Below are 16406 nucleotides of genomic sequence, written 5' to 3'. Positions count from 1 at the left end.
ATAAGCCTAAAAGTAACACTGCTGTCTCAGAGGGTATGAACATTTTGATAGCCCTTTGAGCATAGTTCCAAATTGTTCTCCAGAATGGTTGGATCTGTTCACAGTTCCACCAACAATATATTGGTGTCCCAGTTTTCCCACATCCCCTCCAACATTAGTCATTATCTTTTCCTGTCATTTTGGCCAATCTGAGAGGTGGGTAGTGGTACCTCAGAGTTGCCTTAATTTACATTTCTCTGATCAGTAGTGATTTAGAGCACCTTTTCATATGGTTAGAAATGGCTTCAATTTCTTCATCTGAAAATTGCCTGTTCATATCCTTTGACCATTGATCAGTTGGAGAATGGTTTGAATTCTTATAGAGTCAATTTTCTACATATTTTAGAAATGAGGCCTTTATCAAAATCCTTGAATGTAAAAAATTTTTCCCAGTTTATTTCTCCCTTCTAATCTTGTCTGCATTGGTTTTGTTTGTACAAAAACCAAGCCATTGATAAACATAATAAATGTCTGAGAACCAAGATGAGTTCCCAGGGAACTCCTGCCATTCAAACAGAGAACCCTTGATGGCTTCTCTTTCAAGATTCAGATATCAAACTGGATATTAAACCCTTCACAACCAGGCCCCTTCCTGCCTGTCTCCTCATATCTTCAACCCTATGTATCACAGTGCAGTACCAGAGTGGGGCTCGTGTGTCCCGGACATTGCTGGGACCCTGTGGCCCCTCCTTCCTGGTCCCCACCTCCTCCTGAGGGATTCCTGTGTGTGCTTTGCCCCTTGTGTTCCCTCCATGACTAGTGATCTTTCTTTCCTGCCTTTCACTTCCTGTTAGCTTCTTCCTGCCTCATACACATATGGATTGTGCCATGCAGGAAGTATTTGATACAACAGGAGAATTTCTGTTTCAGTTTTGGATTCATCAGTCCTGGCCTCAGATCTCGGTTCTGCTGTTTGCCACTTTTATGATCTTAGGCAAGGCTCTTAACATTTTTGGGCCCTGGTTTCTGCATCGATAGAACAGTCTTTACACTTAGTGTCTTCTGACATCCCTTTGAAATTTTCTACATTTTCTCATCAAATTGTTTCATAATTGAGGGAAAGACATGGTAACTAATGAATAATGTTTCATTCATTTGTTATTAAACATTTCAGACATTTCTATTAAAACAGTCTGATTCATTCACCCTCTTAGAGAGATTGCTCTGCTATCTCTACAGTTTGCATTTTTTCTTCTCAGAATCATATGATGAGATTCAAATCAGGAACAGACTTGCAAGAGCTTGGGATCATTATTATACCATTAGAGATCAGTTGTGATAATCCTTCCATTTGATAGATGAGGAAGGTGGAGCCCAGAGGGCAGTGCCTCCCCCAATTCACACAAGAAGTAACAGAGCTGGGATTCAGACCCTGGACTTCTGACCTTCCATTTGGTGCTAAACATACTTCCATTATCTCTTATGACACATCTGAATCCAAGTTGCTTCATGTAACTTCTTGTGACTTCTTGTAACTGGAAACACATTTCCAATATCTCTTTCCCTGTACCTACCCAGAAAGATATCTCTTGAGTTTTAAGTTTCTGAGCATATTGGTCATTTTACTAATTTCCTATATATTTCCTGAATTAGTTGTTAAGGCAAGGGACAACTAGTCCCATCCTCAGTGTTATCACTGAAAAACAAGTGAAACATCTGGGGCAACAATTGTGCACATTTTCCTTTCCCTTCCCACCCTTGCCCTTGGCTCCTCCCTTTCCCAGAGTAAGAAAGCCTTCATTCTTGTCTTTTATTATTTTCCTCTTTCTTTTCCTCCCTCCGACTTTGGTCAGACAGGATCATTAGTAGGAAAGTTCTTGGCCTTTCTTTGTTCTAGAGGGATGGCCCAGTCCAGATAAGCAGGACTAATTTGGCAGGAACCTTTTTTTTCTTCCCCTCAGTAGTATTTTATTTTTTCAAATACATGTAAAGGTAGTTTTCAGCATTTCATTTTGTAAAATCTTTCATTCCAAACATAACAAATATAATCCATCATCCACATGGGACACCCATTGTTTCCTCCCTCCTAAGGGTCTCTGGCCTCCATTCGAATCTTTCCTCGCACTTTCCGCTGACCCTCGTACATGGCTCCTTCATTCTTTTCACTATGCTAGCTACTCTCTCTACACATTCTCCAGGTTGTTTCCCTCTTTCCTAAAACATGGTGTCCAGAACCAATACAGTCTGACCAGGACAGTTTTGTTGAACCATTGCCTCTCTCATTCTTAATGCAACCCAGGATAGAATTAGCTCTTTAGCTGTCACATCTTCTGTGCCTTCTCCAAGTCATACTTTGTATGTTGCCAGATCATAGCTTCGAAACGTCTCTGGTTCTCCAAGACTAGGTCAGTAGAACAGTAGCTCTTGTGTGCTTCTGAGGCTCCACGTATAGTCCCTGCAAATGGCCATACCGGCTAAGTAGGAGTCTCACTCAGGAGACTGGCCGTTTAGTGGCCACAACCACCCCTGGCAAACACCAAAACAGTCCTTTGCAGCCACTCCCTTGTGCTTTTGTGCTAGCTGTGGTGGAGGAATGAGCGGTTCCATCCATCAGGTCCCTGATTCAGTGAGGGGCTGACCAAGGCCCAAGGGACCTATATTATCTCAGAGGAGCTGTTGTTGAGCATCCTGTGTTTTTCAAATGATTTATTGTTATTAAACTTCAGCTTTGGTAATTCAGTCCATGAGAATGAGAGGGAGAGTGCTGCCTCCACTGGGAAGACATGACTCCCATTCTGCCTCTGACTCTCATGGGGTTGGGATCTTGGATGCATCGCTTCATGTCCCAGTGCTCTGGGCAACTCTCCCGGTCTATAAATTAGGTGGTTATTTAAATTAGTAGAATGAGCTTGCTTACCTGGAAAGTTCTTTACACTAATGAAGTCACCTGTCAGAGTCCTTGTCCTATTCCTACTGATGTGTTAGCTATCCCTCTCACCTCTGCATCAGAGAAGCTTGCTATTAAAGCCTTCAAGTCACTGATAAAAATGGTGATCTAAGCAAGTCAAGGGCAGATCCCTGAGACAGACCTTTCCCTATAGGTTTCCCTCATTAACGCTTCATTGGGAGTCCTGTAATTCATTTAGCTAGCCCCAAATATCCCTGCCTGTTCTCTCATTGGGCCTGTATCTAGCCACTTTTTAACAACATGAAGAACCTTGTGGTCTTTTCCTGGAACTTTAGTGCAGTTATCATGTCCAGAAAGGAAAGGAGATGACTTTGGTATAACCTGTTCCTTAGGCATGCCCTCAAATCATCATCTCATGAATGTATTACAGAACTTTGCTGGGAATAGAAAGCTCACCCTTTTGTCTCCAGTTGACACAATTCTCCTACTATAGACTGATTCTCTGAGCAGTGGCAGACCCAGCCACAACTCGACCCCTTGACCCCCTGATTTCAAGGCTCATGTTTTTCTCTATTGAATAACTATATATTATTCTCCACTGTTCTCCACTAAGATGACCATCTCATTGGAATATCTCCTAAGAAAGCCCAGAATCCATTTTTCCTTGTTACATTTTTGCCATGAGAATAAACCAGCAGGTGAATTTATCTGAATTACACCCCTGAATTCACTTTTCAGACTACTGCAAAAGGCAAAGAATACTCTCAATGGTCTGGAGGCCTGAACTCTGACCCTGCTATGCTATTGGAACAATGACTAAATTAACAGAGTAGTGAAGCCACTTCCTCCCACCAACAACCACCGAATCTAAAAAAGGATCACAATGGCCAAATTATGGTGATGGGCCTGAATTCCCTCATTGTATATTAGACTTAGAAAAGCTGTATTCTCTCTTTCCTTCCCTCTTCTTTTTGCTTCCCTCTTTCTTTTTTTCTCCCCACAAATCATTTTGTACATCCAGAAGCCGAATATTTTCTTATAAATAATAAGCCATCAGCCTAACCATATAGCCTGTTCAGAAACCTTATTGATTGGTTCATTCATCTCTAGGAGAATATTTTCCTTTTAAAATAAAAAGTCAGTCTTCCTAGCCTATCTCATTCTTCAGCTTGATACAATGCAAGGTTTTTGACATAATTACTTTATGAAATTGAATCATTATACTGAGGTTATCTTGAAACTTCAAAGTGAAGGGAAAGAAGATAATTTGAGAGGTCTCTATTTATGTCAAATTAAAGAATCTTTATTGATAGCACAATAAGCTATTTGACTGAATACAAGAAAACATTTATCAGTTGACTGTTCTATTTAAATAATCTTCAAATAGAAAAAAATCTGTTTTTCAATTACCTATGACATTTTAGTTTTGAAGAGATTAAAAATACTGTAGATGAATTCTTAATGCTTCTATAAGAGAGGCTTTTTTTGGTGGGTCTCTTCCACTACTGTTATGGTAATCTAAACATGGCAGCCTGCTCTGGGATGGTAGCAGTACCAGAGAAAAAACGGGGTGCACATGCAGGCATACCTTGTTATAAGTTGTATACTTCAGCAGTATTTCATCTTTTTACACATTGAAAATCTTCAATATTATTTTCAATAAGTAAAAAATGAAATCGCTGAAGCGCCACTTTATGTTGCAAATCTGTGGTACCATTTTTCTAATAGCATGTGCTCAGATCACATCTGTATCACAATTTAGTAATTCTCATAGTGTTTGATATTTTTTCATTATTACTATCTCTGTTATAGAGAACTGTGATCAGTGTGATTGTAATTGTTTTGGGGTGCCAAGACCTAGATGAGATGTCAAGCATAATCAGTAAAATATCGTGTGGGTTCTGATTGTTCCATGGACTGATTTTTCCCCTTCCCTCATTCTCTCCTTAGGCCTCCCTGTTCCTCCAAACAATCATATTTAAATTAATAACTCTACAGTGACCTCTAAAACATTCAGGTAAAAGGAAAAATCAGGTGGATTCGGCAAATTTCATTGTCTCATTTTAAGAAATTGCCAAAGTCACCTTGGCCTCTAGCAACCCATATTCCCATCAGTCAACAAAAGATTATAGCTCACTGAAGGCTCAGGTAGTGAATGATTAGCATTTTTTTAAAAAAAGCAATAAAGTATTTTTTAATTGAGGTATATACATTGTGTTTAAACATAATTAATAGAATTGTGTTTAGACATAATACTTTTAATAGATGATAGTATAGTACAAACATAACTTTTCTGTACACTAGGAAACCAAAAAGTTTATATGACTTTATTGCGATATTTGCTTTATTGAGGTGCTCTGGAGCTGCATTATCTCTGATGTGCTTGGAACTAGAAATGGCAAATAGATTGGATATGAGTAAAGGGGTGTAGTGAGGACAAGTGAGCATTTGGGACTGAGACCGAGTCTGCAAGCTTTGGGGACTGGGAAAGATACTGAGTTCTCTTTGGGACATTCTGAATGTTTAGGGGACATCCAGTTCATAATGTTCAGTAGACAGTTGGTGATTCAGGAACTGAAGGAAATAAGAGAGGTTAAATCTGGATAAGTAGACTTGAGAATTGTTTGCAGGGAGATGATATTTGAATCCATCAGAAGTGGAGTGATCACCAACCAACCAACAGTGAAAAAAAGAGGGTTAAGAAGAGACCCACAATGATGGTAATCTAGATGAAGGACCAACAGAGGGAACCGAGAAGATCAATAGGGGAAGAGCAAGAGAGCAGTGTATGACCGAGCAGAAAGAGAGTGTTTGTGAGAAGAGGGTCACAGTGTCACAGATTGCAGAGAGGTCAGGGATGAGGACTGAGAGAAGGCCATTAAATTTAGCTAGTATTATGAGGAGAATGAGAGGAGAGGAAGGAGAGCCATGTTTTGTTCATCTTGCTCAAAGAGTTTTCCCCATTGAAAGGGAAGAGAGTATACTTTAACATATTTAACATGTATTGGTCAACCTGCCATCTGGGGGAAGGGGTGGGTGGGAGGGGGAAGGGAACAATTGGAACAAAAGGTTTTGCAATTTTCAATGCTGAAAAATTACCTATGAATAGAATTTTTGTAAAAAAAAAATGAATATCAAAAAAAAAAAAAAAGAAAAGAAAAGAAAGGGAAGAGAGGTTGAGGACTATAACTTGAAGGGATGGTCCAATCAAATGAGAATTTTTTTAAGGATGAGAGAAAAGTGTAAGCATTCAAAAAGCAATTACTGAACAGTGAATAGGCCCTTATAATTATAGTTGTTTATTATTTGTTTCTCTTTGCAATTTCCTTAGCTTTTGCTTTAAGTATTCATATGCTTTTCCATTCAATGCATCTATGTTAATTATTGCTATTGATTCATTATTTCTGGAACCTTTAAGCATAATGGAGTTTCTCTGCTTGTCTCTTTTTCTTGTCTGTTTTTTTATGATTCAGTCTTGTCTGAAATTATGATTGCTACTACTATTTCAAATGGGCTTCTTGTAAGCATTATTGTATTCTATCTCATAAGTATTGTTCAATTCAGATTTCTGATCCATTCTCCTCCAGACTTCTATTTTATTGGCACGTTCATGTTCCCAGTTATGATTGTTCATTGCATATTCATTCCCCTCCATCCACTCAAAATTTTTTCCTCTGTGTGCCCCGCCCAATACCATGTTTTTCTTTTTCTTTCTTGGGGTTATGAAAATGACTTATTCATTCCACTAAACAGATTAACCACATGCTCTTAGAAATATAACTGTACAAAATAACTCACAAAATATTTGTTTTCACAGTATAGTTTTCTCTACTGGCAATGACATTAAATGACAGTGCAGATTTAACACAGATTAATTAAAAATAGAATTGTTTACTTTCCATTTAATAACTGAAGAAGGTGCTGAGGGAGGAATTTACTTAACAACTTTGATTTCTAAATGACAAGATTTGTTTCTGCTCCTCCTTTCTCATCCTTACCCCACTTCATTCAGGTTCTTTACTTTTAATGCTCTCTGAAACTGGAATTAGCTTTGCTTATGTCTGTTAGAATTCTCATCTATCCTGTCCTTAATCATCAGTCGACTAAGTCTCGGCCCTTTAGGAGCTTACAACATATACTTAATCATATATGTATGATACATATATACATACATACACATCAAGTAAGGTATATTTAGGAAAAACAGGAAATAATTAACAGAAGAAAGGCATTATAATTGGGGAGCCAGGTGGTTCAGTGGCTAGAGCTTCAGGCCAGGAGTCATCAAGATCTGAATTCAAATCCAGGCTCAGACACTAAATAGCTGTGTGATCCTCAGTAAGTCTCTTCAACCTGTTTGCCCCAATTTCATCATCGGTAGAATGAGTTGGAGAAGGAGATGGCAAAGCCTTCATTGTTTTTGCTAGGAAAACTCCAAATGGAGAGTTGGACGCAACTGAAATGACAGAAAAGAACAAATTCCATTAAAAGATGGGGTTTTAATTGGGAGTCACAAGGATCCAGGGAGGTCAGTAAGTAGAACGGAAGAGCGATCCAGACATGTCAGAGAGCATCACATTGGATCTTGGAACCCTCCTTAAACCTCCTTTTTCTCTCTGGTTTTTTATTTCTCAATTGAGTTTAATGTATTTTGTATACTCTGAGTGTGTGTGTGTTTTACCTTCCTTTATCTAGTTTAGGTGAGAGTGACCAATATGTGGGATACTTGCCTCTCCCCATTACTTTCTCCAAATTTTTATACTCCCTATTTCTGTTATATGTATTGCTTGAGAGTAAACTACTTCCTTAACTTTCCTTAAGATTATCAAAGGATAAAAATCTACTCCCAGACCCTCTGCCTGTTTAACTTTATCTCTTGTCCTTAAGATTATTACACCTCTGTGAGGATATATGTTACTTCTCCATTAGTATTAATCATTTTATCTAGTTTTATCAGTTTGGTCAAATGATCAAATCTTGATGTTTCACTTGTCTCTTCTGATTTTCATTTCAAATCTTCTAATCTGACTTTTTTATCAAGAATTCTTGGAATACCTTTATTTCATTAAAAGTATATATTTTTCTTTCTTCCCCCCCCCCCCCCCCCCGAGGCTGGGGTTAAGTGACTTGTCCAGGGTCACACAGCCAGGAAGTATTAGGTGTCTGAGATCAGATTTGAACTCCAGTCCTCCTGAATTCAAGGCTCTATCCACTTCACCACCTAGCTGCCTCAAAAGTATATATTTTTCCTAGATAAGATTACACTCAGTTTTGCTTGTAAGTACTCATTTTTGTTTTTTTGTTGTTGTTTTTTTTCTTTTTGGAATATCATACTCCCATGTTCATCTCACTTTTATGATAGCATCTGCCAAGTTTTATACGATTCTAACTGTAGAGCTTTGGTACTTGATTGAACTCTTTCATTTTGAATGTTTGTAAAAGTTTTTTTTTAAACCTCAAATTTTTATTTTCTCTGACATTGCTGGAAGATTTTGTTTTGGGATTTCTTTCATGGGGTGACCAGTGAATTCTTGTTATTTTCCTTTTGTCCTCTGGTTCTAACTTTTTGAAATATGGCATCCAAACTTCAGGAGGGGGCATCTTTTGGAGGTAATTTTTCAGAGAGCCCATTGGTTCTTAGATGATTGCTCCTTGATCTATTTATCTAGTTTTATTTTCTGGATTAGGAATTTGTACTTTGGTCGAGCTCTTCTCTTCTGGATCCTGAGAGTGGTGGCTGTGACTGGGCCTTTTCTTCTGAAGGAATTATGCCTCCTGGCCCAGGCTTCCTGAGTATTAGGTTATTCTGCTTTAATCTTCTGTCATTGCCAAAGATGGGGAATGAGGTCCCTGGGCAGCCTCCACCATGCTAGATACTAGTCTGGTCCTGGCTCTAATATGAAATAGGGCTGGTTTGCCTCTTGCCTTCTGCCTCCCTTGGCTTATCTCCATTCCACGGGGTTTGGATGGTCTGTGTAGCCTTAGTTTGATGGGGGAGTTTGTGGTTGAATCTTTTTGGTTGACTTTATCATTGTTACTTCTGATGACCTTTAGAGGTAGGCTGTTGGTTAGGCAATTGGATTTCCTCAAGTCCGGCTACCTTCTTTCCATAGCTCTTAGTAATCTTGTCTAGAGTCTCACTATTATCTGTTTCATATGATAAGCTTTTAAGTAGGGCCAAATACTTAACTGTTGTTTCTGTCAAGATCAGCAAAGTGCTACATCTCATTTTAATTTGGGAAATTGAAAAAAAAAATCAACTGTAAATACCCAGTAGATAAAACATGCAAGGCAGTAGTTCACATAGCTAGAACCTGGGTCTCTAGTGGCCTGTCATGTTAATATGACTCCTTAGCTAGAAGAGCTGTTGGATCTTGGGCAGCATGGCAAGTCAGGTTCAGAATTCAGTAGGCAAATTGTCTGTAATTACCTGTGTGCGTGTGCCACAGATAGATGCATATAACTGCCTAGTTCTGGATCTTCCTCTTAGGGAAGCCATTGACAAATTTTCATACCTGGGATTGACAGACTCTTGGGTCCTAGAGGAGGGGATTGGGATGGTGAGGTTGTTCATTCACAAGCAGACTGGGGCAGAAAAAAGATGGAGATGGTAAACCTGGGAAGAGAAAACTTGGGCATACCTGCTCTATATGGTCTCAGAGAAACCAGTGGGTAAAAGTTGGAGAAAAGCTGGTTTTGTCTCTATCCCAGGAAAAACCTCCTGACAGTGAGAGACATCTATCAAAGGGGTGAGACGTGGTGAGCTTCCCTTCTCTGGAGGTCTTCAAGTCTGTAAAGGACCTCAGACATGTTATATCTTCCTATTTCTACCTTCTTTCTCTGGTGACTTAAGGGCATATATTCAGGCACTGTTCTTTTTGGGGAGCTCAAAGGAAATGAAGTTGACTTTACCCAAAGACCAGTGAGAACTCGGCCTTCTCTGGATCATGGTCTGGTAGGGAAAGTGGAAGAAATCAATTTAAAGCATGACCTTGTTTAGAGGAAAGAAAGCCCAATCACTAGTGGAGGCTTCTCAGAGAGAACAGTTGTCTCTGTGATCACTTATTCTTCTGTTGTTTTCTGTGTCACTTTCTGCTGCTATCATACGTCCTACAGACTGTCTTGCATCTTTTCTAGGCCTTTGCTCCCTTTTCTAATGCTTATATGTGTCCACATACATAATTCTGTAATTTATAAAGGGCAACTTCAGCTCTTCAGATAGAAGCTGAATGTTTTCACATTTGGAAAAATCCCAGAATAAATCATTCTTAAAGTCTCATTGCGACACCTAAAAATCAGACAGGACAGTAGACAAAATGAGCAGCTTGAATTTTTAAAGAACAATTCCTGTCAGACTAATCTAATTTTCTATGAAAAAGTGATGGGCCCAGTATACAAGGAAGAAATGATGTATATTGTCATCTAATGTGGTTTTAGCAAGCTTTTGATCCATATGATTTCCTCTCACACTCTCTTTCCACAAAATGAATGGCTAATGATTTACCAAAATGCCTTTGTGAACAAATGCATCTACTACAAATGCCCCGAAGAATAGTTTGGGGGAATTTAACAAGTCAGCACCATTACAAAAAGTCTTGTCAGCATTATGTACAATATACAATATGTCTGGGAATCTTTGCTCACTAAAAACCATAATTCATCCTTTAAACAGGCTAAGCAAATTCTGCCTCACCATTCTATTCTTTTATTTTTTTCCCTTTTAAAGAATGTTGCTAAACGTAATATTAGCTATGTACCATCTTTGTTTTGAAACTTTTCAAATACCTAGTTTGGTTTTGCTGAAGATGAAACCAAATTAAATATTCTGTATTTCCCCAAAATATTTTATTTCCTTTTTGCTTCCAAACTTTGTTTTGTGACTCCAGGAAAGATTGCAAAGCCACATTGGAACAAAATCTCACACTTGCCTGATTTTTCCTTTTAAGAGCTCTTTCAGAGCAGAAATATTTCATCTCCAGGAGATTCTGGCACATGCAGGTCCATCAGGGATTAAAAAGAGAATTTCATTTAGTCCAGAGTTGATTATTGGGTGATACCTTCTGCCCTTTTAATCCACTGCAAGGGCTGAGCTCTTTATGAGCTTTAGAGGTCCCCTTGTCCAGACAAACTAACTTGAGATATTGATCCTTTTTGCAATGAGCTGGCTTTGGTGAGAACTGATGGACACAGTCATTCAGGAAGTGGTTTGAGGATGACCTTCTCTGGCATGGAAACTTGGGTCCTTGCCAGGATCTGCCCTTTTCCCATCAAGGGCTTTCCAACAGTCACTCCCATCTAGTTGGGAATTCTCCTAAAGAGCCCATGTCACATTTGAGTCTCCTTCTGGATTGATGACTTGGAGATGACTCAGGTACTTGGACTTGGCCGTGGACCAGACCACTGAAAAGATTTCATATGGCCAAGAATTTCTATCAGGCTTTATGAATAGAGCATGCATAAAATCTTAAATCAGAAGACACTTAGCCAGTCATTTAATCTGACCTTCCAGGCCAGGCCGGGGGGGCCTTTTCCAGCAGCCCTAATGGGCTTATGATCCAGACTCTGCTCATACAGGGCTCGGCTGGGAGGGGAGAGGAGAGAGACTCACTAGTCACAAAACTGCTTATTTTGGCTTTGGGGTGCTCTGTAATTCATGCAGAATCACAACATCTTGTGAAGAATTTGTAAGGATTTTTTTTTTCAGTGCTCTGATATAGTTAGGGAGGTAGACTATTAAATAATAAATCTTCAAGCCTGTTGACCCCTCTTTCTTTTTCATCCTTCAGTTGAAGCATTTCAGTGCTAGAAAAAAGGCTTCTGGTCCCCAGCCCCTATGATGTGACTCTTCAGGCCACTTACTATTTCCCAAGTGGACGTCTGCACTGGTGCAAGCTAGTCACTGAAAGCAATTAAAAGGTAAGAAAATTGGCTTTTAACAGCTGTTTGAGTGCTGCATGAGCTGGCCCTCCTTCCCATGGGATTGTCGGCATCAACTCTGCTAGATGAAATTCCTTTCCATAAATATTTTTTCTTGTGTTATGGAAAAGAAAGGAAAACTAGGTTCATAAAATGAGTTAGAATGTGTCAACAGAGGAGAAAGAGTAATGACCTCCTCCTGCTATTTAAATTCTACAGCAAAGCAGAAACACTTATTTTCCAAAGAGATGACATTGAAACCATGACATCTTTGTTCTCCTATGGCTTTATTATCCCAAAAAGAGTAGATTTAATAAGACATTCATTGATGTTGGTTCAGAAAAGTGACAGGTCTGCAAACTACCCTTTTTGACCCTCTGCACTTTTGCCTGGTGCCATTGAACTTGAGGCCATGTTTCTTCCAGTTTAATTTTAGACAAGAGAAGGCAATTATGAATACAAGCCCCTTAGTGGTGGTTTTCTCTCTGTTCCTCAACATACTCAATATGACTTGTGGTCATAATTTCATAGAAGACTAGAAGGAGAGTGGATCATAGAGGGCTCACATTCACCTCTGTCCATATCTAAAAGATGGGAAACCAAGTGCAGTGACTGCTGCTAGCAGTTGTGAGCCAGAAGATGGATCCAGGGCTTGTGCCTCTGCAGTCTGGCTACCTTCCATTCCATCAGACCGTTCCTTGTGTTTGCTCTGAGCAGATCGGGTAACCTCGGTCCTCGTCTCTTCTCATTGCCCTCTCTTCCTCTGTCCCAGGCTTGGGAAGGAAGTTTGGTCAGCCTAGAGGGTTAGCATGGAGGTGGAATTGGCAGTATGCAGTGCACTCAATAGCAAAGGGATCCTCCCCCTTTTTCTTTGCTTGCCTTCCTTACACTGTTTTATATTGTAATATTTTGCCCCCAACTGAATCAATGGAGAGGGGGGACCCCTTTAAGAGTTGTATTTTTCTCTCATTAATTGAATTTTGTTTGGGTTTAAAGAATGAGTTTGTGTCAAGTTTGATTTAGTAAAGTTTCTCTAATAAAGTTGATAATAAGTTTTCTCCATACTGTATTATTTTTTAGGGAATATACTTTAAAATCCATCAGAATGTCAGTTAAGGACTAGGCACATTTAATGACAATAGGATGAATTCTTCAAATCTGGAAATTAGGGAAGGACATTGGCAACAACCCAAAGCAATGTAAAGCTGAATATTTAATTGACTTACTGAAGGATTGCAACTTTGGGCTTCCTGCTTAGAAGTGAAGCCTGGTGCCTCATCTTTCCAGAATCCAGCCTTTTATTCTGGCCTGAAAGTAATTCTCATCCTGCAGCTTCTCATATAGTATTCTGTGTCACATTTGGGGGTCCCAGGGGAAATGCTGAGTTTCTGCAATCTTCTGTCTCATGTTCTTATGAGGTCGCCTGCGTGGAGGCGAGTAGATCACCGAGTGTGGTTCCTTAGCTGTGTTGTCAAGGGTACTCAGCAGATCCTGGAGTGATGGAGTCACTGGGCTGTGAGCTTCTGGTTAGGAAGGTGGGCACCTTCCAATTGGCTTTACCAGGCCCCTTTTTTCCAGCTTTTTGACCAAAAACAAAGTCCAGCCACAAAGGACATTTTTCTCATTAAGACCAAAAACAATGTCCATCCACAAAAGACATTTTTCTCATTAAGCTAGGAGGGCTGTGGGCCAAAGGCAAAGGCAGAGCCTTTGTCCATGAGGTTATGGAAGGAAAGCTGGATTTCTCTTCATTTTGTAAAGAAAGTATGCTTCATTGTTTCTGCTGATGCATGCGGCAAATTCCAGTGAAAGCTCAGACTGTCAGAGCACTGCAGAATTGCCTGTGCCCTAAATAAACTCAATGTTCAGCTCTGGGACTAAAATCCTCCGAGAGGGCTGTTCACACCTTGATAATTCTGGACATCAGTTCCTTATGAACGATCTGAAAATCCTTTCCCCTCCTTATCATTGTCCTCTGAGGTATATTCTTTTCCAAAATACATTTGAAAATGTTCAAGATGTTACTCGTGGCCTTCTCTGACACCTTCTAGTGGTATAGAAATGACCCCCCAGGTTCTTCAGGGTCTTGTTTCACAGTCCGTGGTATTCTGGGGTTTCTTGGGCTCAATAATCTTGAAGGATCAATCTAGCAATGGGCTATTCTCCGCTAAGAGAACAAAGGGTCAGAGAAGCTCATTATTGGCTTGATTATAAAATTATGAGTTTTTTTTTTTGATTTCAGCAACTCTTAAAAACCGTATGCTGACTCTCAGAAAGGTTATTAATGGTCACTGGTGGTGAAGGAGCACTCTACCCCTACCTTCTATATAAAATCACTAATCCTTAGCATACTGACAAGCACAACTTGGATACTGCAGGGAAGAAAATTGGGTTTGTTTTTGGACTGACCTTTAGAGATCCATTTTCAAATGAGGAAACTAATGCTCTGAATGATGAATTGAATTGCCTATGGTTATGAAAGTGGCTAGTAGGAGAGCGGGAATCTTCCAAGGTTGTAGCACACCACCTTCATAGTCAGGCAGGGGTCATTCTTTTTGATTTTTGCCTGTAGTCTACGGAAGGTGGAAATCCAATAAAAATTTACAAAACATTTTATATATTCAGAATATTTTGGGTTTATGTTATTTCATCTTCCTCCCCGTTAGAAAGAGTCATCTTCCATATTATAAAATTTCCGAGTTTAATGAAAAGAGACTCTGCTGAGGAGATCTATCTTGTGAATGCTTCCATCCTTCTACCAAGGATGGTCTGTCACTGTAATGCTGAAACAGCTCCTCCTCCTTCTTGTGTCCTCCACAAGGACAAAATATGTTTCAAAATTTAATTCTTCCTCTTCAGTCCTCCTCCACATCCCCACCATTTATCTCATAGGACTGACTAGTAGATCATACTTTACTAATAAATGAGGCCTGATAAATGAACCTGTCTCCTGATTTTTCTACAGTTCATTGTTTCCCATTCTAGCATAATGGCGTGGCTTTAAATGTTAACTTGATCTGGTGAATTTGTCTACAATGAATGGATTTGTCATTAAATGATAGCAAAGATGCAAATAAAAACTTAGTTTGCTATTTAATTCAGGATTATATTAAGCCTCCTCTTTAGATTTCTGTATTCAGGTTATCTCTACACAGCAGAAGGGACAGACAAATGAGAGTCTTATCAAAATATAAAATATAATTTTGGACTTGTGGTCACTTGTCTGGGAACTCATATTATTGATCACAGTCCTATGATTGCTATTCCTTTGCTTTTTTTTTTTTTTTTTTTTTTTTTTGAACAATAATTTGATAAGTTTTGTTTTTACAAAATTTTTATTTCCTATTATATCCTTCTCTTTTTTCCCTGTTCATTGCTTTTCTTGCTGTAGTTTTTGCCTCTAAAGTTCCTCTTTTTTTTTTTTTTTTTTTTTTTTGGTCTTTTGCCTGCTCTGTCTTAGAAGCTGTAGGGAAAAGAACACTGGTCTTTGAGGCAGAAGATCTGGGATCAGGCCAGCTTGGACACAGCAGGTTTTGTTTATTTTCTCTGTTTTCCCTGTAGAGTTTTCCCTGCCCCGAATTACATTTGCAGCATGAGAAATACCCTCCATTCAGTAGTCTGCTCACACTGTACATGTGGTGATTAGGTCCTGCTAGTCCTTTGCCACAGATTTGGTAATTAGATTTAGTATAGGCTTACAGAGATACAGGAGGGCAATGTGAAGCAGAAGAGAGAGAGTTGGACTTTGAACTAGAAGGATCTGGATTCAGATCCAGCCTCCAATACCAGCTTTAAGACTGAGCAATTAAATTTCCTTGTTTGCAGAATGGGAATACTAATATCACTAACCTCACAGCACTGTTGTGAAGATCAAGACATAATGTGCCATAGATACTTTAATTTTAAGGAGTCATATAAATATCTATTATTATTATCATTTAAGTGCCTATTTTACTTAGGCCCCGTTGCCTCACTGGGGTATGGAGATGAGCCTGATTTCTTAAAGACTGATCACAGAGTGTAAGGCATACTTCAAACACCACATTGGCCACAGACTAAGGAGGGATTTCAAGAAGTATAAGGAGGCCCTTTAGTCCCAGGTTAGCCACTGTGTGTTAGATTCTTTGTTGAGAGTAACCCATGAAATAATATGTACGTGTATACACACACACATATACATATTTATTCTCTCTCTCTCTCTCTCTCTCTCTCTCTCTCTCTCTCTCTCTCTCTCTCTCTCTCTCTCTCTTCTCATACCATTGTTTTGCCCCCTTCCATTAACATGATGCTGATGTCCAAGTGACGGTGTACAGAGTGTAGAGGGACTAAGAATCAGAGCTTTGTGACCTTTTCAAGACTAAGAAGTTATTAGTTAATAACTGTTGGTATTCTGAACGTGAGATACGTGACCATTGACTTCTGGAGGAAGTGATTCTTGGCAATCTTGACATTTTTCACTAGAAATAAACCAGAAGAAAGAAGGAAGTTGTAGCCACATGGAAGGATGGTTTACAGGTTCTCCTGGGAATAGAAAGTAAAGTTGGCAGAGGCAATAAAAACCCATCCTTTCGTGGGATATGTAGTCATCTCATATTATTAGGCT

General features: G+C 39.3%; 1 protein-coding gene across 8 annotated transcripts in view; it reads left to right on the top strand.

Annotated features, from left to right (window-relative positions):
• PEAK1 (pseudopodium enriched atypical kinase 1) overlaps positions 1-16406 on the top strand; it is a 250264-nt gene that overhangs the window by 46938 nt on the left and 186920 nt on the right. For all 8 annotated transcript variants that reach the window (XM_074296510.1, XM_074296507.1, XM_074296511.1 and 5 more), the window contains one exon: positions 11674-11803. The gene's annotated coding sequence lies outside the window, so the exon portion shown is untranslated. The remainder of the gene's footprint in view (positions 1-11673; positions 11804-16406) is intronic.

Source organism: Sminthopsis crassicaudata, chromosome 2 (assembly GCF_048593235.1).
Source record: "Sminthopsis crassicaudata isolate SCR6 chromosome 2, ASM4859323v1, whole genome shotgun sequence".
NCBI lineage: Eukaryota > Metazoa > Chordata > Mammalia > Dasyuromorphia > Dasyuridae > Sminthopsis > Sminthopsis crassicaudata.
This window is presented reverse-complemented; position numbering and strand designations above follow the sequence as displayed.